This window comes from Gorilla gorilla, chromosome 22, assembly GCF_029281585.2.
Source record: "Gorilla gorilla gorilla isolate KB3781 chromosome 22, NHGRI_mGorGor1-v2.1_pri, whole genome shotgun sequence".
NCBI lineage: Eukaryota > Metazoa > Chordata > Mammalia > Primates > Hominidae > Gorilla > Gorilla gorilla.
The window spans coordinates 19,552,605-19,565,095 of NC_073246.2; the positions used below are offsets into that span (position 1 = coordinate 19,552,605).

Consider the following 12,491-nt stretch of genomic DNA (forward strand, 5'->3'; position numbering starts at 1 on the left):
TTACCTTCTGTTTCAAAGATGGTGCCTCTTGCTGTATTCTCACATGACAGAAAGGAGGAAAGGGAGCTTCCTCTAGCCTCTTTCATAAGGCCATTAATGCTATTCATGAGAGTGGAGTCCTCCTGACTTGATCACTTCCCAAAGGGGCCCCACATCTGAGTGCTATCACGTTGGGTATTAAGATTTCAACATAATGGTGAGATTTGGGCTTCTGGCTAATAAAATGTATATCAACATGAGAATTTTAGGGAGGCACAGATATTTGAACCAAAGTAACATCTCGTTATGGCTTAAAGTATTTTCATTGACTGTAAATGTTGATTTCAGGAAAAACCAGAATGGGCTGTTGATGCTACTTTAAGAAGCATGTTGAGGAATATTTTGTTTATACTAGGGTTTCTCAACCTCAGCACTATTAACATTTTGGGCTGGATAATTCTTTGTTGTAGGGGACTGTCCTGTGCATTGCAAGATGTTTGGCAGCACCCCTGGCTTCCACCCGCTGGATATCAGTAGCACCCTGGTCCCCCCCACCACAGCATCCCCACCACAGTTGTGACAATGAAAAGTATTTCCAAACATTACCAAATATTTCCCCTGGGGTCGGAGCCAAATCGCCTCCTTTTGAGAACCACGGATTTATACTGATGTGAAATTTTCTACTCGGGGATTAAAAGGTGAAGAGCACAGGGCTTAGAGTCAGGCATGTTTAAATACCACTTATTACTAGTTGCTTCACTTTGCTTCAGTTTCCTAGTGCTTAAAATGGTACAAAATACCTACTTCACAGGGGATGTTGGAAGATTTCAAAGAGATAGAACTGGTATAATAATGAAAGTTCTTTGTATTTAAACTTGATAGCTGGGATGCTGATAATGATACAGACTTTCAAGGAATCGAGATTACAGTACAATATGCCAAGTGGAACTGAGAATAATTAAATGCCTTTCATTTAGACCATATTTTAATCTTATAGCTCTAATGGCTGGATCATATTTCTGGTTAACAAATGGCAAAGCTGATTAAACTGAGACAACATTGGGTATGAAGTAACTTATTATTCAGTAAAAATAGTGTAAGTCTAAGGCATAATCAAAGATAATTTCAAGATGCAATAATACCAACAGTGAAAAAATCAAGAAGCTACTCCAAGAAACTAAGCTCAGTTTTTCTGCCGGTATTTCCAAAATATAAGTCAAACATACTTTGTCACTTAGATGATTTTTAAATTGTGTTAAATATTTATAGGGGGAAAAGTTGCTACTCTAAGGTAACTATACAAAAAGAAGCTATTAGGTTTTCCAAATTAGGGATACTTCTGTGCCCTCCTCAGTGTCAACACAGGTCTTTTATGGCACAAAACCTTTGCATTCTAATTGTTTCACATGCTTGATAAACCTCCTTCAGTAACCTGAAGGTGATTTACCCACCTCAGTCCCCACTGCCTAAGTCTATGACTTCCAAATTGCTCAGTAAATGCTGAGTGGATATTTAGTAAGAAACCTATGGACACTAGGGACAAATGTGTGTTCACTAAATATGCATCATATACTCTGCAAGGCACCTGGCCTGGTCTCTTCAAAAAAGCAGTATTGGCCAGGTTGGGTGGCTCACGCCTGTAATCCCAGCACTTTGGGTCGCCAAGGCAGGCGGATCACTTGAGGTCAGGAGTTCGAGACCAGCCTGGCCAACATGATGAAACCCCATCTCCACTAAAAATACAAAAAAAAAAAAAAAAATTAGGCAGGCGTGGTGGTGCATGCCTGTAATCTTAACTACCTGGGAGGCTGAAGTGGGAGGATTGCTTGAACCTGGGAGGCAGAGGTTGCAGTGAGCCGAGATCGCGCCACTGCACACTCCAGCCTGGATGACAGGGTGAGACTCTGCCTCAAAAAAAAAAAAAAAGGGGGCAGTATCATGAGAAAAAGGATGAGTATGTGCAGTGAGGGGAAAGGCTGCACTTGGCTTAAAGAGTTAACTTGCGCAAATACAGCATGGGGTTACCTGACTCAGTAGTAGTGAACACGGAAAACAGAACTCATTATAAGAAGCATTTTAGAAATATATTTCTAAAGCCCTTCTTACGGATTCCCGCTGAGTAGGTCTAGGGTGAAATCAGTGACTCTTCTCTCCCAGATTATTTCAATAATTAACCAACTTAGGGAGGCTCTGGGTGCTTAGGAAACCCTTTGCAGATGACTGATTTCCATGCTGAGGCACTAACTAACGTTAAGTTTTTTTTCCCTTGGGCTTCACAAAATTGCAGACTTTTAGTGTGGTTGAAAAAAAAAAAATACCTGCTTAAAATTTGTTGTTTAATTTTGGTATACTAATAGTATATCTTAGTATCAGAATTTGAGGTGATCTGCGAAAATACCGAAAACAATTTCTTAGAAGATTTTAGCATTCCAAAAGACCTGAAGAGTATTCCGTCAAAGTCTTTTTAAATGGCTAGTCTTCTGAAATGCCTAGTCATTTACAAGTCATTTCTATGTGTGATTGTATTAGCTGTAACAAATGGCTACAAATTGCTTGAAGAACAGAAATGTGTTATAGTTCTGGAGCTGGAAGTCCAAAATCAAGGTGTTGGCAAGATTGGTTCCTTCTGAGGGCTGTGAGGGAAGGATCTGCTCCAGACCCCTGTCTTTGGCTTGTAGGTGACCATTTTCTCCATCTCTCTTCCCTCTATGCATGTCTGTCACCGTGTGTACATTTCCATTTTTTTAAGGACACCAGTCACTGAATTAGGACCTACCCATATAACCGCATCTCAACTAATTGCGTCTGTAGCAAATCTGTTTCCAAACCAAGTCACATTCTGAGATTCTAGGGAATCTGAGACTTCGACATAGAGGTGTCCCATAGAGGATGGCGACACCTCAACCCGTAACAGTAATGATGACTGCACATTATGAGAGGGACTTAATAAGATAGTGTGCATTGGTATAAAACATGTACCCAGAGGGTTCTCTGTTTAACTTTCAATGGCATAATAACAGTAGCTACACCTAAATAACTATGCCAACATAGTTATTTCATGATCCTCAACTGCCTCTGCCTGCCCCAGGAATATACTATCTTTATTTCAAATATGGGTGACTTTGTTAACTTCACATCTGCTTGTCAAGTGAAAAAGTAGTTGATGAAACGGTTATGAGGCTGGGCACAGTGGCTCACACCTGTAATCTCTGCACTTTGGGAGGCCGAGGCAAGTGGATCACTTGAGGCCAGCAGTTCGAGACCAGCCTGACCAACATGGTGAAACCCCATCTCTACTAAAAATACAAAAATTAGCTGGGTGGTGGCACATACCTGTAATCCCAGTTACTCGGGAGGCTGAGGCAAGAGAATTGCTTGAACCCAGGAGGCGGAGGCTGCAGTGAGCCGAGATCGTGCCTCTGCACTCCAGCCTGGGCAACAGAGCAGACCCTGTAAAAAAGAAAAAAAAGATTATGAATTTGTCTTTTTAAGTGAATCCTGCTGACAAGATAAAACTAGTTTTTGAGGGAAGTAAAGCTTAGAGGAACTTCTACATTTCACACTTGATCTTAGCCAAAAGGCCAGGAAGTGATAAGAACTTCTACATTTTAAGTTATTCACAAGATAACTATTAATGAACCTGAAATAGTTTGTAAAGTATTTCAGAAAGGTGATGCACAAAGTATAGAGTGAAATCTAACCCTCTCACCCGTATTTCCCAGTTTCTGTCCCCACTTCCCCTTCAAAAGGCATTAACTGATTGCTTCTTCAATTTTGATAATTTTTGAATAGGTCATCTATTTCACAGAATAAAATTCAAAAGGTCTGAGTATATAGTGAAAAATATGATCAGTTTTTTATTTACCCTTCTAGGAATGCTCTATACATAGTCCAGTACTTGTGTATGTGTGTTTGTGAGTTTATCCTGAATATTTATTTTAAAAAGTTAACAGTGAATGGATTGGTCATGATGGGTGAGTGGATATTAGGTTTTTGGTTGGAGCAACTGTGTGAGAAATTATGATACTAAGCTAGGAAAGACAGAAGGATTAGCAAATTTGAAAGCAGAATCCTGTTTTAGCCATGCAACATATAAAATGTCTATTAGAATCCAGGCATGATGATAGGAGGCAGGTGAATTACCAACTTGGACCTAAGTAGAAAATTCAGAAATGGAGAGAAGATTGGGCAGTTTTAAGCCTTAAGGTAGATTTTAGACAGGAATAGATGAAGTCATCATGGTAGAGAATGCAGACAGAAGTAAAGGCAGTGATCAGAGCGCTAATTCTTTGAATGTTCGGAAGTGAAGCTAAGGAAATCAGTTTTGAACATGTTGAGTTTGAGAAGTTTGTTAGATATGCAAATGGAGATGTTGAATAGATACCTAGATGTATCTGGAGTATGAGAGAGGACTGGAGATAGAAAAATGTGGATTACCAAGGATGTGTGTGATATAAACAAGTGCCCAAACTATGGGCACTTCACTCAAATAGGAAGTAGGGAAATGGAAAAATATGGAATATATATATATTACATATATATACACACACACATACATACATACATACATAAGGGTTGATATTTAGGGGTCCAATGCTGTCAGCCAGTGAGAAAGATAATATTCCTGGCAACCTTGAATGAAGTGTCTCATTCTATCTGCTGCTGCTCCTGTTGGGAAGGCTTTTCTGTTTTTTGTTTTGTTTTGTTTTGTTTTGTTTTGTTTTGTTTTGTTTTGTTGAGACAGGGTCTTGCTCTGTTGCCCAGGTCGGAGTGCAGTGGTGCGATTATAGCTCACTGCAGCCTCGATCTTCTTTGCTCAGCAATACTCCTGCCTCAGCCTCTCAAGTAGCTGGGATAACAGGCGCGCCCACATGCCTGGCTAATTTTTTTGATTTTTGGTAGAGAGAGGTGTTGCTGTGTTGCCCAGGCTGGTTTGGAACTCCTGAACTCAAGTGATACCCCTGCCTCGGCCTCCTAAGTCCTGGGATTACAGGTGTGAGCCACCATGCCTGTCCTCAATTGTAAAATTTTTTTTTTTTTTTTTGAGGCAGAGTCTCACTCTGTTGCCCAGGCTGGAGTGCAGTGGCGCGATCTCGGCTCACTGCAAGCTCTGCCACCCGGGTTCACGCCATTCTCCTGCCTCAGCCTCTCAAGTAGCTGGGACTACAGGTGTCCACCACCAAGCCCAGCTAATTTTTTTTTTGTATTTTTAGTAGAGACAGGGTTTCACTGTGTTAGTCAGGATGGTCTCGATCTCCTGACCTCGTGATCCACCCACCTCAGCCTCCCAAAGTGCTGGGATTAATCTGTAAACTTTTAAAGTTAAAAAAAAAATGATTTTAGGCTGGGCGCAGTGGCTCACGCCTGTAATTCCAGCACTTTGGGAGGCCGAGGCTGGTGGATCACCTGAGGTCAGGAGTTCAAGACCAACCTGACCAACATGGTGAAACCCTGTCTCTACTAAAAATACAAAAATTAGCCAGGCGTGGTGGTGGGTGTTTGTAGTCCCAGCTACTTGGGAGGCTGAGGCAGGAGAATCACTTGAACCTGGGAGGCAGAGTTTGCAGTGAGCCGAGATCACACCACTGCACTCCAGCCTGGGTGACAGAGCGAGACTCCATCTCAAAAAAAAAAAAAAAAAAAAAATTTTAAGGGCTTTGAAAAGGAGGAAAAAGAAACATGCCCAACAGGGTTCCATTGATTGAACAAATTTAATTTGGTGCAAATGCAGTAAGTGCTTAATAGGCTGTTGGCAAGGAGCTAGGGAATCCTCCAAAAATACTTTGGTCAGGATAACACCATAAAAGGAGCTTGGGAGATAGCCAGCTCTTGTTCCATCTCTGGCTTCACTACTTACTAGCTGGATGACCTTAGACAAACCACTTAACCTCTCTATACTCCTTTACCTCACGAATAAAATAGGAAAATAGTATCTACCTTGTAGTATCTATCCCAATTTTTATGGAATTGCTGTTTACATATGTCAAGTATACAGGCTGGCACCTGGTCAGTGCTCAGTTAAGTGTTAGCTTTTAGCATCGTTATTATTCTTGTATTATACTAGTAATATTTGCCTCATATCTCACTAATATAAGGTGACTGTATCCCACTTTTCCGGGGGTAGATTTATGTCTGTTACTTCGGTGTAATTGATAACAGCAATAAATCATTTGCTCTCAGAAGTATGTCGGATTGGGCAGTAAGATTTATGGTTACCCTGCCTTTGGGATTTTTACAGTAACTCGGAAGTAGTCCCTTGGTGTTATGTACTAACCATGAGAAAAATAAATGTCTCTACTCACACTTTCTCTGTCACTGTTCAATCAAAAGCAGAACCAGCTGGTCCAAAGATAGTGAGTTATCTCCATTAAATGTTCACAGTTACAGGTCAAGCTCTTTGTTCTACTCTTTTGCCCCTTCTCACTTTTGCACTTGACTGGTCTTTATTTTAAAACAAAAAACAAAAAAGCACTATATTTATAGTTAAATATGTTACATTTCCATGCTGTTTAGACTATCTCCAAAACTCTAGGATATACACCAGTACTGCTATAATGTGTGACATCATTTACTGTGTTATATCAAAATACCTGCCAGTAACGAGAACTATTGAAATAATTTCTCTATAAGCCAGCATGTGTTTAATTCATTTATTATCCAAATTCAAATTTGATTTTCATCTGACTTGACTGTGAAATATTTAAAAAAATTGTTTTCCAGCCTGGCGCAGTAGCTCGCACCTGTGATCCCAGCACTTTGGGAGGCCAAGGAGGGCGGATTGCTTGAGCCTAGGCGTTCAAAACCAGCCTAGGCAACATCAGCGAAACCCCGTCCCTACAGAAAATACAAAAATTAGCTGGATGTGGCGGCACATGCCTGTAGTCCCAGCTATTCGCCAGGCTGAGGTGAGAGGATCACTTGAGCTCAGGAGGTCAAGGCTGCAGTGAGCTGTGAGTGTGCCTCTGCACTTCAGTCTGGGCTACAGAGTGAGACCCTGTCTCAAAAAAAAAAAAAAAAAAAATTGTTTCCTTGTTAAGATAACACTGTGACCAATAGTAAATGAATTTTAAAATATTTTACCTGACATCATCATCAAAACCTGTCTGTCCTATTTCACTTCTGGCATATTTAAATATATATGTTTGATTTTTAAAGTGCATGTTCTCTAAATTTTTTTCTACTTAATATTATTGTATCTTAAACATCTGTTGTTGGAAGTATTTCATATATATCCATTTTAATGAAGCATGATGTTTCATTAAGTTGATGTTCCATAACTTACCATTTTCTTATTTTTGGACCTAGAGATTGTTTTTAATTTTATGTCATATGTAATGTTGCATTCCCGGAGTCTTTTTCATTCTTTTGAGCATTCAGAGCACAGGTATTAAGACAAAGGGTTGTTGGGAAAAATGAAATGAAATTTAAGTGAAACCACTTTTTCTCACACGTCAGACCATTCTGCAAGCTTTTTTTTTTTTTTTTTTTTAACTGATGCATTGATCTCTAGAACACAATTTAAGAAAACTTGGTAAGGAAAAAAAGTGAACTTCTGGCCTTTTTTTTTTTAACTTGTGGTAAAAACATTTAACATGATAACTTAATCATCTTGCATAATTAAAACTTTTTACCTGTTGAATAGCAATTCCCCATTTCTTCCTCCCCGTTTCTCCTGGCACTCTCTGCTTCTCCTACTCTCTGCTTTCTATTTTATATAACTCATAAAAGTGGTTTTATGCAATATTTGTCCTCCTGAGACTGCCTTATTTTACTTGGCAAAATGTCCTCCAGGTTCATTCATGTTGGATATAGCAGGAGTTTTTTTTTTAAGGCCAAGTAATATTCCATTGTATTTAGATACCATTTTCTTAATCTATTCATCCATCTATTAACATTTAGGTTGTTTCCACATCTTGACTAATTCAGTGAACATAGGAGTGCAAATAGCTCTTCAATATCTTAATTTCAGTTCTTCTGAAAATACCAAAAGATTGGTAGGATTGCTGGATCATAGGGTAGTTCTATTTTTAATTTTTTGAGGAATCTCCATACTGTTTTCTATAATGGCTGTACCAATTTACATTACCACCAGCAGTGTACAAGAGTTCCAATTTCTCCACATTTTCACCAGCACTTACCTTTGGTTTGTTTTTGTCTGTTTGTTTAATAGCTAAACTAACAGGTGTGAGGTGATAAGTTCTGGCCTTTCTAAGTGAAAGGCGTATGGTGAAATCACCCGGTAAGAGTGTGTAGAGTGAGAAGAAGCCCAAGTCAGCGCCCTGGGGCACGCAGGAACTAAGAAAACCCTACTGTGAAAATGAAATCATACATGATGATGGACCAGTTCTGGTAGGATGGTTGGGTCAACACTTAGAACAGTGGATTAAAGAAATCTAAGTGCTTGAAGCAGGGCTGGGCTCAGTGGCTCACGCCTGTAATCCTAGCACTTTGGGAGGCCAAGGCAGGCAGAGCCCAGGAGTTCGAGACCAGTCTGGCCAACATGGCGAAGCCCCATCTCTACAAAAAATATAAAAATTAGCCAGGCATGGTGGCACGTGCCTGTTGTCCCAGCTACTCAGGAGGCTGAGGTGGGAGGATTGCTTGAGCCCCAAGGGTGCAGTGAGCCATGATAGCACCACTGCACTCCAGCCTGGGTGACAGAGCAAAAGACCTTGTCTTCAAAAAAATTAAGAAATCTAAGGAAGCAGTACATTTTGCATATACCTGTCTCAAATGAAATCCTATGTAAGGTTCAAATCATATCAGATGAAATGGTTATTGTTTATCTTCTCTTTGCCTCCCCACATCCCCCCTTCACCAGATCCCCCACTAGTTCGAGAGACATCTGATTCATAAGACCCAATATAAAAGCTAATAGACTATTCTTTCAAAGTCCTTGGTGGTGAAGGGAAGGAAAAAGCAAGACGGCACAGTAACTAGAAGCAGGGCAAAGGTTAGTTTAAGATAGGAGAGATGCAAGCATAATTAATGTAGGCTGTGGAAAGAGAGCCTGGAAAGAAGGGGCCAAGATAAAATGAAGAACTTGAGAAAGTGAGAGAGATGGATGCAGATTTAACACATTTGTGACTGTGTGGATAGGGTGTTATTAGACGGTCTTACTTTTCTTTTTCCTTTCTTCTCTTTTCTTTTTTTTTTTTTTTTTGAGATGGAGTCTCACCCTGTCACCCAGGCTGGAGTGCAGTGGTGCAATCTTGGCTCACTGCAACCTCCGCCTCCCAGGTTCAAGTGATTCTCCTGCCTCAGCCTCCCGAGTAGCTGGGACTACAGGTGCATGCCACCACACCCAGCTAATTTTTTGTATTTTTAGTAGAGACAGGGTTTCACAGTGTTAGCCAGGATGGTCTTGATCTCCTGACCTTGTGATCTGCCCACCTTGGCCTCCCAAAGTGTTGGGATTACAGGCGTGAGCCACTGCGCCCCGCTGATCTCACTTTTCTTTTTGACGTATAGGTGAGGCCATTCCCTGGGCGGGTTGCCACTTGTAGGGTAGGGTAAGAAGACAGAAAAGAGAAGAAATTTAGGAAATTTCGGATGAAGAATGGGAGAGAGAAGAGGCTTAGAACACAGAAAGCAGTCCTTGAATGGTGATGGTGCTGGTGAGGTTTGAATCACAAACTTGTTACACTGGCCATTTAGGGCCTGGATATTAGCTGGCAGAGTAAGTGCTCAATAAAAGTGTGTTTGTATGAAGTCATGATTTGTTCCATTCCTGTTGTATTTTGTAAAAAGAAACAACCTTTCCTATTCATTTACTGTTGCATATAGAGGACTTGGGTGCATCTAACCTCAGGAAGACATGAAGAGGTGATGGACTACTTTATTTATTTACTTATATTTTTTATAGAGATGGGATCTTGCTATGTTATGTAAGCTGGTCTCAAACTCCTGGCCTCAGGCAGTCTTTAGCCTTTGCCTCCCAAAGTGCTGGGATTATAGGCATGAGCCACCATACTTGGCCCTGGACCACTTTAGAAAGAAATATGAATCCACTTGATTACGAAAACAGCCGTTTATTAAATTTATTAATTTATTAAACAGCCTCTGCAGTTAAGTATGTTCTCCTAGACAAGAGTTGACAAAAACTCTCACTTCTAGGTTAACTTTCTTAAAACACTTATGTTCACTCTCTTGCTCAAAAGCTTTCCTAGACAACTTCCAATTTAAAGAATTCCAGGCCAGGCGTGTTGGCTAACACCTATAATCCCAGCACTTTGGGAGGCCGAGGCAGGCAGATATCTCGAGCCCAGGAGTTGGAGACCAGCCTGGCCAACATGGCGAAACCTGTCTCTAGTAAAAATACAAAAGTTAGCTGGGCAGGGTGGCGGGCGCCAGATACTTGGGAGGCTGAAGTAGGAGGATCATCTGAGCCTGAGGAGGTCAAGGCTGCAGTGAGTTGTGATCGCACCACTGAACTCCGGCCTGGGTGACAGAGTGAGACCTTGTCTCAAAACCAAAAATACATAAATAAAGATTAAAGTCTAAACCATAGGTTTAGTGGCTTCAGACTTTTACATCTGACCCTCCGCTATTATACTTACTCTATCCTTATACTGGCATATACGTGTATTTTTTAAAAAATAAAAGTTTATACAATGTTTCTTTTTTGAGACAGAGTGTTGCTCTGTCACCCAGGCTGGAGTGCAGAGGTGTGATCATGGCTCACTGCAGCCTCAACCTCCAGGGCTCAAGCAGTCCTCCCACCTCATCCTCCCGAGTAACTGTAACTCTGGGCACGCACCAGTACACCTGGCCAATCTTTAATTCTTTTGTAGTGAGGAGGTCTCACTGTGTTGTCCAGGCTGGTCTCAAACTCTTGGGCTCAAGTGATCCTCCTGCCTTAGCCTCCCAAAGAGCTGGGATTATAGGCATGAACCATCTTGCTAGGTCACAAACTTGTTTTTAATTTAACAATTGCTCTCAGGTCATTCTGTATTCCCTTTGTATCTACTATCTTTGGTACAAAGCAAGCTTTTTTTTCTCCCAAAACTGTATAGTGTTACATCACAGTGATACACTATAATGTATATAATCAGTTTCCAATTGATGGTCATTTAAATTGATCCCATCCTTTTGGTATAACAAGTAAAATTACAATCAATATGTATGTATGTATGTCATTTTGTGTATGTATAAATATATCTTTAAAGTAAATTTCTAAAAGGAGCAAATGAGTAAAGAATATTTTGATAGATATTATTAAAACAGCATCCTAAGTGTTGTGGCAGCTTATGCTTTCAATATATGAGAGTGTTTATCCCCTGAAAATCTTCACCATACTTTTATCCAACTTCTTGATCTTTCCTGACCTCAGGAGAAAATTATCACATGGTTTAAAAGTCTACCTCTCTTTCAATTTGCTCAAATGAGCATCTTTTTCTTTGTTTAAAAACCATTTGTAGGACCAGACATGGTGGCTCACACCGGTAATCTCAGCACTTTTGGGAGGCTGAGGTAGGAGGATCACTTGAGGCCAGGAGTTCAAGACCAGCCAGGGCAACATAGTTGAGACCCTATCTCTACAAAAAAATAAAAAATTAGCTGGATGTGGTGGCATGTGCCTGTAGTCCCAGCTACTCAGGAGGCTGAGGTGGGAGGATCACTTGAACCCAGAAGATTGAGGCTGCAGTGAGCTCTGACACCACTGCACTCCAGCCTGGGTGACAAAGCTAGACTCTGTCTCAAAAAAAAAAAAATTATATTTTTGAGAATTCCATTTTTCCTTTGTACTACTATTCTGCTAATTTGGAGGAGTTTTTTTGTTTGTTTGTTTGTTTGTTTTGATGGCGTTTCACTCTTTGTTGCCCATGCTGGAGTGCAGTGGCACAATCTCGGCTCACTGCAACCTCTGCCCTCCCGGGTTCAAGTGATTCTCCTGTCTCAGCCTCCTGAGTGGCTGGGATTACAGGCACCTGCCACCATTTCCTAAGGCCACATAGCTAGGAGTGGAATCTAGGTCTCCTGATTCCTGGTCTAGCCGAACACGCCCAGCTAATTTTTGTATTTTTAGTAGAGACAAGGTTTCACCATGTAGGCCAGGCTGGTCTGGAACTCCTAACCGCAGGTGATGCACCTGCCTCGGCCTCCCAAAGTGCTAGGATTACAGGCATGAGCCACCGCACCCCGCTGGAGGAGCTTTTAAATATTAATAATATTAGTTCTTTGTGATTTGACCCGCAACTTTTCCCCTCAAGTTATCTTTGACTGTTTATATTTGCCCTTTTATGGCTATGTAATCTTAATCCTTCCTAAATCCCACAGAGAAGCCATTTCCAAACCATTCTGGTTCAACCTGACTTATCTCTCTCTCCTTGAAATTGTACCCTCACTGGGAGCTCAGGGTCACCTGTCTTTTCATGTGTTTATCTCCTATCTCTAAGCAGATGTCAGAGTTCTGAAAGGCAGAAACATCTTTACATCTAACTGTTCAACACATAAACTCGCAGTAATCTTTGCTGATGATAATAATTGTAGCAGCTCTGGCTATGTTCCTA

At 40.8% G+C, this 12,491-nt stretch overlaps 1 protein-coding gene across 3 annotated transcripts in view; it reads left to right on the forward strand.

Moving 5' to 3' along the window:
• CXADR (CXADR Ig-like cell adhesion molecule) overlaps positions 1-12,491 on the forward strand; it is an 85,917-nt gene that overhangs the window by 57,505 nt on the left and 15,921 nt on the right. The gene's annotated exons all lie outside the window — the stretch shown is intronic.